The sequence below is a fragment of the Sinocyclocheilus rhinocerous genome, unplaced genomic scaffold, assembly GCF_001515625.1.
Source record: "Sinocyclocheilus rhinocerous isolate Xijiao unplaced genomic scaffold, SAMN03320098_v1.1 scaffold839, whole genome shotgun sequence".
Taxonomy (NCBI): Eukaryota; Metazoa; Chordata; class Actinopteri; order Cypriniformes; family Cyprinidae; genus Sinocyclocheilus; species Sinocyclocheilus rhinocerous.
Genome location: NW_015652287.1, coordinates 420,361 through 431,563, shown reverse-complemented (window position 1 = coordinate 431,563; position 11,203 = coordinate 420,361). Strand labels below are relative to the sequence as shown.

Genomic DNA, 11,203 nt, shown 5'->3' with positions numbered 1-11,203 from the left:
ACACAGGTGACTCTCACTGACTGCTCGCACCAACCGGAGGGGGAGGGTTCGTGTGACTCGTTACGCTCTTCGCTGCACACAACTGAGGGAGTCCTGCACTTTCCGTCTTTGATGACATGTAAAAAAAACTGTGCATACCGCAGGAACGGTATAACGGAAAATTTTTCCGTTATAGTTTTTTAGTGGTTTTGAAAAAGTGACTTTTCCAAACCGTGGTATACCTTGAAACCGGTTATCGTCCCATGCCTAATTACAACTAGTTAAAAGTAGATCTACGCGTTTCGGCAAAACAGCCTTCTTCAGGGCACACATCAATTGCTCAAACAGGTATTCTTAAACTAGTAGTAATTAATGAATCATAAAAGACAGCTTGTTAATATGTAGGTGTGGCTAAGACTAGCCTCATGGTAAAAAAAAAAGGAAAAAAAATAATAATAATAATAATGTGAGAAAAAAAAATACTAACAAGCTAGGCAATATCGCGTTCATTATCAAATGCAATTTATCTGCGATTATGAACGCGATATTGCCTAATTGTCAGTGAACTACGGCTCTGTGTATTAAATGCCGCTCCATCTGAAAGCAGGAGATGGCGATTTACTACCAATCACGGAACCGGCTTTACTGACGAGATGCGCATGACAATCGCATGCGATTAATTGCACAGCCCTAGTTTGTCAGACGGCATAGTACGGCCTATGCAAATGTGACGCTGACGCATCCAATGAGTGAAATGCCCGCTCTCAGCTGTAAATTCATCATAGGTAAGTCACAGTGGCAATTCCCTGGCGTTAGTTTATCCGAGGATGTCACGAACCGCCAAGCATTTGGTCTACATTTAAGTGAAAATGAATGGCAGGTAATATGCAGCTTTTATAAAGCCTATTAATTTATACTGGTTTTCCCTTTCAAAACGCTTATAGGAGTAGCGTTTTTTTTTTATTTTTTATCCATGCTGCAAAGATTTTTAAATATCTTGAAAAAATACTTTAATGTCTTTGAAGCATTGACAGTTTTTTTCTTTCGTTTAATACATTTGGTCAAAATCTAGAAAAGATGATGCTGTATTGGCTATGACTAAGTGCAAGATAGGCTACCAGATCAATACTCTCTTTGTGTGTGTTTTTTTTTCTTTTTGAGTAGTATTATTATTATTATTATTATTATTATAGGCAAAGAAAAAGTTTTAAAAATAACGTTCTATCTATCTGTTTTATTTTTATTATATAATTTAAAAAAAAAAACTTACTACGTGTACTGCATTAGGCTAACTGAGACTTGTCATAGCACTTGCATATCATTGCTCTTTTGTAGATTTTTTGTTTGACTTTGGATAAAAGCATCTGCGCTAAATGACTAAATGTAAATGTTATTTTTTTCTTATCAAACCAGTTTCGGAACTGTAATAATACATAGAAGCGCAGGAACAGAAACGTTTAAATACCGATTCTGCTCGGAGTGAACCGACCTTTTTAAGCCCTGCTTTATGCAATTGACCAATATCGGTATCGGAATCGGCCAATAGTTGTTTGTTAAAATCGATATCGGCCAAAACAATCCTATTGGTGCATCCCTACACATTATAGGAATTTATACTTGTAGTGGATGCTCTACATTTCATCACTTTCCCTGTAACATGCTACAATGACAGCAAATTAAGTGCCCAATTTTTCCTCTTTAAAATAAACAGCAGTTCAACAACTCATGTTCTAAAATAAAATATTTTTTTAGTGAGAACAATGATCAATAATGTGCACTTGGATATTATGGCAGATACTGCTGGATTCAGTGGTTGAACGGTCCAATGGCCGGTTTGAATCGGTCCAATAACAATACTGCAGAACCACTGCTGCACGGAAAAAAAAGGCAAGGATAAGGAATGATTTTTAGCAATGTAATTTATGGCACAAATTGCATTTACAGTCCGTATCTAATTTTTCCAATGTCTTGTACCTTTAATGGTGTTAAAACTGAAGTCACGTGGATGGGAATATACATGGAAATGATATGCCGATGACGTTATGCATAGTAAAACTAGGCATTGTAAGATCCATGTATGTATATTTTAGCGAGGAGACATCTTCCGCTGACTGGGTTTTATAAAAGGAATTTTGCGCAGGTTCTCGTGTACGAATGGTTTTAAATAGGGGTCAACCGATATGTGTTTTTCAGGGCCGATGCGATACTGATTATTACAGACCAAGTAGACCGATAACCGATATTCTGGTGTAAAAATTAAAATGAATGTCAAAATTAAGAATAACAAGGGCTCTGACAAAAACTGCCTTCACTGGTGTTGGTTGTACTTCTTACTCTTGTCTTCTTCCGTGCATCCATCTACAATAAGGGTAATATAAAGAGAGAGTTAAAAGTGGGGCCACTGTATGCTTCATGATTAAGCCTATGAATACTGTACTACAGCTAAACAGCTTGGGGAAATGTAAGTATTTGGCTTCAATAATTTACATGTTAGAAACGTATGTGTAATAGCATAACCTCTCATAATTCTTCATTGATTATTTTCTGATGACTAAATCATAACCTACAAGAGGTGACTGTTCAATTCTTACAAGTTGTTTGAACTGAAATGTGTGTTGGCAGTGTGTGTACACAACCACCCAATAATGATAAAAATTCACCCAGTGTTTTTTTTTTATCTGCTCAAATCTTTACCCCTTTCTCAAATCGAGAGGATCTCAGATGCCTGTCTGTGTGATGTCATAAATGCCCCTCCCATGATAGTTTGATTGACAGTAGCGTTTCAGCACAGGCTGGATTGGTGTCTTAACTTAGACCCACCCTGAGTGAGCTGGCATTAGTCCGCCATTTCTTCACCGCCTCTACATAAATGCGTCTATGTTCGCGTGAATCATTCGTGATCCAGCCTCATCTACAGAAGAAGTGAGTATAAGGTTATGTAATGAATCTTTGAAAATCACCTTTCCTAATAATGTGCTAATTATCAAGTTTTTAATTAGCAAGTTTCACAATGGATGCTGCTAAAGTAAACTGAACTATTTTAATGAAACTATAACACTAATAGCCTATTTTAGGCAAACTTGGTTCAATAGCCTTTTCAAATGTCTCAATTTTTGTCATCCTAGTCTTAGCCTACGTGACAGTGTCTTAATCTTGGCCTATGTGACAGTAATTTCCATTAGTTTTAATTTACAATGCAGTGCAAATGAAGGCATAAAACATTAATTTAATTTATCTTTTAATCAAATGAGAGTTCAACTATTTTTGGTAAACAAAGGGGTTTACTATTAAAATTAAAACATGGAAGAAATAGCGTATTGTGTGATTATTCTTTTAAACAAAAGTTGTAATAATTGTAGTAGTAGTAGTAGTAGGCAGAAGCATAGCAATGAGACAGGCAAGGCAGGCAAATGCCTGGGGCCCCGCATTTTAAGGGGGCCCCCGATGGCCAACCATTTAAACCAACAGGAATGTTAATGTTAATAGCTATAACACGCAGCGACATCTCTCCATCCTAGAGCCCTGCACGGGCCTCAAATTTAGACCCTAGCCCGGCCCTGGCCCACGTTTTTTTATTAAGTTAATTTAGAAAAACGTTTGGAGCATTTTTGTTTGTTAAATATAAGTTTTTGTTTCTTAAATTAACGACCAAGCGGCCAGAGGCAGACATTGAGCCTATGTTTGATCAATTTAGCCTTCTCAAATCATCACGACTTGCCTAAAATAAAATCTATAGATATAAAACAGTTCAAACATATAACAATGTTTAACCATTAAACCTAGATAAATGTGCGCCATATCCAATATTTTGTGCGGAGAGTGGAAGCTGAAGCGCGCTTTGCAGGACATGGAGGCGCCAGCGCGATCACTTGCATTTTTTTCAGTGAATACGCCGTCATTTTTGCTCATAAAGTTAAGAGTAATACATCATTCGTAACTGTAAAGGGTCTGCTTTTACTTGTGTGCACTCACAATATCAACAAAACGTGCTTTTATAACTCGTGACTCCCAAAAAATCAGATGGGCGGTGGGCGGAGATTGCTCTAGGCCACAGTGGTGAGTTTACGACAGGCTGCATCAGAGCCATATAGCTTGTTTCAAAATTAAATTATTTTATCGGCAAATCGGTTTTGAAAATGACAGATATCGATAACCATAAAAATGCTTAATATCAGCGTCGATAATCGGCCAGGCTGATAATCGGTCGACCCCTAGTTTTAAAAATCTGGAAACTTTTGTGCATACGCAAAATCTAGCTTGTCTGCGTACGCACACCTTTAGGATAAAATCGACAGAAAGTTTTATACATGAGGCCCCTGTGTTTCCCCTACTAGATTGTGTTGTGAACGATGCCAGTGTATTGTCTGTTTCTCAGGAGATCAAAGTATCTGAGTTTCTTTTATCCTTACACTTGTGACTAGTTATTGATACAATAAATAGTCTTGTTGTGTAGAATTTGACTTGGTGAAGCATGATACTTATATAGTGACCACCGATAACCAAGAGGATTTCTCAAACCAGAAGAGAAGTGGTAAAACACAACTACTCCGCAAGTAACATGCAATTTAATCTTCAACCACAGAAGGTAAGAGGAGAGACCAAAGTTCTGTAGTTTTTCAAGAATTTCTATGGCAAGTCACACTTGAATTTTAGGAGTGAGATTCCGGAACAAAACCGAGTTTCCATTGATTAGAGGGAACATGTGGCCAATAAGAAGCCCTCCTCTCCACAGGACCTGTTGTTGGCTTATCTGATGACAAAAGACATTTGTTCCTACAGAAATCCAATCACACTGAAGTGAACCTTTTCCACAGTGATGTGGGAAGGGGATTTAGAATGCCATCCTGTCCGCTGTCCACTTCACAAAGCAGAGAGATCAAAAAGAAAGAGAACATGAATGTGGAATGGTCCTACAAGTCCCTTGGAGTTCGCATCACTCAAGAGTGAACAAGACAGACAACGTATTGGTGTTGTTCAGAAAAGGCTAAGTCTCCAGTACCAGCCCAGATTTCCTTCTGCATCCCAGATATTCAGAACAGCAAGATTAAACATAGTGACAAAGAAAGACTCAAGATTCATTCATGGTTATTTAACCACAGCAGAGCTATAAGGGACTTGTATTAAATTGAATTAGATTCATCAGGACAACTGAATGCCACTGAGGTAAGGGGTGGCTATATAATCATGAATCATTAGATGCTAAGTGAGTTGATGACATGTGGAAAATGATCCTGACCTTAAGGTGGTTCAGTAACTCTACAACCAGTGCTGGATTTGATTAGTTCTTCATGGTATTAGGCAGAAAATGAACCACAGCAAAGGTACTGCAAAAAAAATCTATTTTGACAGCTGGCTGTTAACCTTTACCAGAAGACATATGGTAAAAGATTACTGAATTGAATTTTGATAGGAAAAGCTGCATGGGAGCTTTATATAGAGGGATAATCATCTAAAAACTCTTTAATTTCTATTTATAAATGATATTGTTGTTTGTATTATTAATACTCAATACTACATTATTTCATAAGATGAACTCCCCTGTAAAACAAAACCAATTTAATCTCTCGTTTGTTTTTCCCAGCACAAGAGTATGAACAAAGAAATGTGGATGCCCACAGGTCCAGAAAGGGTAACAAAACCTTTGATAAAGTCTTCAGCATGCATAAATCAATGTTCAGCCTGTGAACACAATGACTCTCAATAAAATGTGTTTTATAAGAATCTGGATATTATTATCTGACCTGAAGCAAGGGGTTTATTGAAGACTGGTATAAAAAAAGTCAATGAAATGAAGCTTTTTATAAGGGGAAATAGATCAAAATGCCTTCAAGTCAACTGCTGCCAAAAGAGAGGCTGACAACCAACAAAACCTGTGATTGCTGGATCAAAGTGTTCAATATCACATGACATTTTAAGAGTTACTTCATTAGATCTTCTTTATTGGTTTGTCTGATGTCTAGGATACATTTTAAAGCAGAAATAACTTGAATTATTCTAAAAATGTTCTCATTTGTGAAATCGTTATTCTAATATAACTGCAAGTAATGCAACAAAATAAAAATATATGCATACGTATGTTCATAAAATAATGAGAAATTAATGATTAGTCTGGCAACAGTGAAACACATCAGCTTTACATTATAAATATGGCTGAATGAACAAACTGGGATGGGCGATTTTTCAGATTTGATCAATTAATTCGAATTTAATGTTTTGAAAAGAACTACTGTTTGCATCATGGTGACAGGCTGAAAGCTGCTGTTCATTGTTTTTACAGAAAATGTATAGTTAATAATAGTCTACTGGTGTTATACCTTCAGTCATTTTGAATTTGAATTACCGTGACTTTTGAGAATTGTTTTAAGCATTTTCTTGTATTATTTCTGAACATATAATATGTATAAGATGCGTTTGTACAAGATGCAGTTGTAGCCTAGTTCATGCATTTTTTTCTGCAAAGATATTCAACAAGTGATTTGTTTAACATTTACATAATGTTGACACTTTCATGTGTGGTGCACCTGGAATAGAATTTTCTTTAACTAGAGGGTTAATAAAGGAAAAGTTACTTGAATCATGTTGTAGTTACATTTTCAAGTTGACTTGTTAAAATCGAGAATCAGTCAAACGTTCTGAAAAAAAATGAGATTTAATTTTTTTGCCATATTGCCCAGCCCTAGTTACACTATATCTACACAAGAAGCATTTGGTTTGTTACTTCAAATCTAAGTAACTTCTATTACAATCAGTAAAGCCTTGTGCACTGGAAGTGCCCATTAGTTTGTAAAGTGGACTATAATGTAAATTCCTGATTGGATTGTTTTTGAATCTCAACAAAGAATTACCTACCGATCTGTTTGGCTGCTTGGAGGATATTCCTCAACTCAAGAGTGGCTACTGGCTGATCTTTCTTCTCCAGATGTTGGGTGAAGAACTGAACTATCTTCTGCCATGTCAGACCGTCTCGGCTAAATATTTCCTGTCGTTTCAGTTGCTTGCTCTGCAAAAAAAGATGCATGTAACAAAACTTATGTTTAAACAAAGGACAATTAAATTAATACTGTTTATAAAAACACAATACTCTTCCAGGACAATATATTAAATATTCATAATATATGTGTAATGTCTGAGGCAGCTATATGATTTGCCATTAAGATTCCTAAAGGCTGCATCAATTGGTTACTTTCACAATCCCTTCCAACTTGGAAGTATGCAAGTTTTAACAAGACTGATGTAATAATAGATGCATTTGATGCATTTGCACAATATTCACAAAAGTGCCCACATGGCTTTTTTCATGTAATGAACCCTTTTGGGTAGTGTACATTATACAGTGCTGTGAAAAGGTTTTTGCCCCCTTACCGGGTTTTTTTTTTTTTTTTTGCATATTTGTCACACGACCTGTTGAATCAAGAAATCACTTAAATAGAAGCTGTCTGACAAAGTGAAGCATGCTTAAAGAGCAACACATCATGCCGCGATCTAAAGAAATTCAAGAACAGATGAGAAACAAAATAGTTGACATGTATCAGTCTGGAAAGGGTTATAAAGCCATTTCTAAGGCTTTGGGACTCCAGTGAACCACGGTCAGAGACCGTATCCACAAATGGAGAAAACTTGGAACAGTGGTGAACCTTCCCAGGAGTAGCCGACCTACCAAAATTACTCCAAGAGCACAACAACAACTCATCCAGGAGGTCAAAAAAGAACCAAGAACAACATCTAAAGAACTGCAGGCCTCACTTGCCTCAGTTAAGGTCAGTGTTCATGATTCAACAATAAGAAAGAGACTGGGCAAAAACGGCATCCATGGGAGAGTTCCAAGGCAAAAGCCATTGCTGACCAAAAAGAACACAAAGGCTTGTCTCACAGTCCACCTCTGAATGGCTCAAGAAAAACTAAATTAAGGTTTTGGAGTGGCCAAGTCAATGTCTGGACTTAAATCCGATTGAGATGCTGTGGCATGACCTTAAACAGTCCATTCACGCTCGAAAACCCTCCAATGTCGCTGAATTAAAACAATTCCGCAAAGAAGAGTGGGCCAAAATTCCTCCACAGCAATGTGACTGACTCATTGCCAGTGATTGCAAACGCTTGATTGCAGTTGTTGCTGCAAAGGGTGGCACAACCAGTTATTAGATTCAGGGGGCAATTACTTTTTCACGTAGTTCCAGGCAGGCTTGGACAGCTTTTTACCCTTAATAAATGAAATCATTACTTCAAAACTGCATTTTATATTTACTCTGGTTATCTTAGTGTAATATTAAATTTGTTTGATCTGAATCTTTTAAGTGTGACAAATATGCAAAAAAATTAAAAAACAGGAAGGGGGCACATCATACCAACAGTCAAACATGGTGGTGGTAGTGTTATGGTCTGGAGCTGCTTTGCAGCTTCAGGACCTGGATGACTTGCCATAATTGACGGAACCATGAATTCTTAAAAAATTAAAAAACAGGAAGGGGGCAAAAACCTTTTCACAGCACTGTACATATACATTGGGTAATGTACACTACCCGTCTGGGATCTGTTCTGTTGAAAGAGTTCTCTTATGCTCACCAAAGCCACATTTACTTAATAAAAAATATAGCAAAGCTGTAACATTGTGAAATATTATAATTTTTTAAAAATACTGTATTTTCACTGTATTTAAAAATGGGTTACACTGGTTATTCCTCAATTTCAAAATCAGCATGAAATCAAAATGTAACTGCTATATTTTCTTAATATGTTACTGGTCTTACTGAACAATAACCCCTCCTCTGATAAGTCAAGCTGCAGTTACTGTTAGTCAGTCATATTTAGATCTTTATGCAACGCTTACTTTTCATAAACCAATGAAATAAAATTAATCCTGTTTTCAAGAAGCTGTTCAATTTGTTCAATAAGATTTTACCATAGTACGTCAGTTGTAACTTTAAGCATGTTCAAAGTGAATACATTAATATATGGAAACTTGTTTCTGTCATAAGAAAAAAAAAATAACTGCAACTCGCAAAACTGACTTTTTCACAATTCTGACATTTTCTTGAAATTTAGTAGAAAAATCAGACCTAAGAGATACAAACTAGCAATTGTGAAAAAATGAGTCAAAATGATAAGATAAAAAATAAAAGTCCCAATTAACTTTTTTAAATTCTTATTCTGTGACAGAAACCAAAAAAAACAAGAGAATTGAAACATATCAGCTCAGAATTTCCAGATATACTCTGAGTTTACATCTCACAATTTTAAGAAAAAGGTCAGAATTGTGAAATATAAACTCAGAATTGCGAGACAAAAAAATATTTTTTTAATTCTGTGGTTTACACATAAACGTGTAATATGTTTATAACATGTGAAATAGCTTCGATATAAATATTAAGATACACATTGTGACATAATTATTTTAATCACCCATCCCTGTGAGACTAGCAAATCTGAAATCATATTATTTTGGGGTTTGAAATACTGTAAAACATTAAACGAGTTCCACTGCACACAGCTGAAGGATACAGTAAAGTGTTATTTGAATAAGCGCCTCAGTTTGTAATATCTGTTCAATAGGTCATGTCACCGGGTCAGTAAGTAAATTAACACCACGCCATTGTATCAGCACTTCAGTGCCCTCTCAAACTCAGCATTATGAGTGAGTGCTTGGTAAAACCTGCACCCCGTGCTCTCCGTCCAAAAGCAGCAGCGGCGATAAAGAAATCTGAATTTAGAGACGAGGAGAAGAATTTAGGCTGAATGGAGGTGTGGCCTTCTGCTTCCGCAAAATCCCAATAAAAGCAAAGTCAAGAGAGGTAGAGATTAAAGAGAAACAGAGCGGTCAAAGCTTATTTAAAACACTATGAATCATACTCTCAAGGTCGAAGGAACACGATTAAATGAAGTACAGACAGAGGACATCAGATTACAAAGAGACAAAAGCTGTTTTGGCTATTAATTAGAGCGATATAAATCTGTAGGCCGATATTATCAGCAATAAACCGCACTTTGCAGATATATCTGTGGCCTTAAGTCCACTTTAATCCATATATCACAGCTAATCTATTGGTTAAACTTCCTAACTTTTGCCGACTATGTGCGAAGCCTTGGACATGACTACAGGTGATTGATAAAAAAACAGTTCAGACATTGCTTGTGCAGATAATGCCTAAATAGCTACATTTATTACATTTTCTGAGTCTTGCCAGTGCAAAGTCACCATCTTGATGCTATGGTGTTTTTGGGAAGTGCAAGGGTAGTATTATGCATTTTTTTTTAGGATTTTCTGCAAGTTTAAGGGCCTAAAAATGTTCCTGTTTACACCTGGTTTTAAGATCAGTTGACAAATCACAAGTGGTCAGCGGAGACACATTGCTGTTTCTATTATTTTATGACTGGATGGACAGCTTACGTCATTATTCAATGGGGAATTATCTGTTATTTTAACAGAGTAGCTGTATTAACTGAATTTTTTTTTCTTTTGTCAGTAAGCTAACAAATCGCAAACCATTTTAACACTATGCTTCAGGACCCTCAATGCAATTCTATAAAAAGTCCTCACTAAAAAAAGACACCTCTCCTAAACAGGGCACAATATTTTAAGCATTACTGTCTGGCAACAAAAGTTTGGGGTCAGTAAGGTTTTTGATTTTATATTTTACTTTTATTTTTCATTTTATATTAAGCTTTTATTCAGCAAGAATGCATTTCTGTTCTTTTGAACTTTCAATTCAAAGAAAAAAAATTAAAATTTTAAGCAGCACCTCTGTTTTCAACTGTTTTGCTAATAATGTTATAATTTTGATAAATGTTACTTAAGCAGCAAAAAAAAAAACAGCCGGTTGGATTCATGTTGTCTTACCTTCAGATCATAAATGTCTTGTGTTAAATTATCCTGTTTGCTGACGGTAGAAAAGGAGCGCAGGGCTCCAGTGAGCCGAGGAGGAGACATGGTCAGCCACGCCGAAGGCCGTCTGTGGCCAACACCTGTATATGTGGGAAAGATCATAAATGTGAATATAGACAGTTCCTTTATGTGTCTTTAATGAAGCAGACAGCATGGATCGTATCCATTCATTTTACTTAGGGTGCATAACACCTGACACAAAATCACAACAGATGACGGAGACAAAATACCATAAAAAGGCGCTTTAAAATGAATTAAATAGATGGCCAAAATCAAACATTCTCATTTTGACAAGACTCCTCAGATCCCCCAATCTGATGATCTCTTCCTCTAACATTTGAGAATCAT

General features: G+C 36.3%; 1 pseudogene; it reads right to left on the bottom strand.

Moving 5' to 3' along the window:
- The window catches only part of LOC107714405 (activating signal cointegrator 1 complex subunit 3-like), a 226,910-nt pseudogene extending 216,010 nt beyond the window's left edge, over positions 1–10,900 (bottom strand).
- Positions 10,901–11,203: the final 303 nt, after the last annotated feature.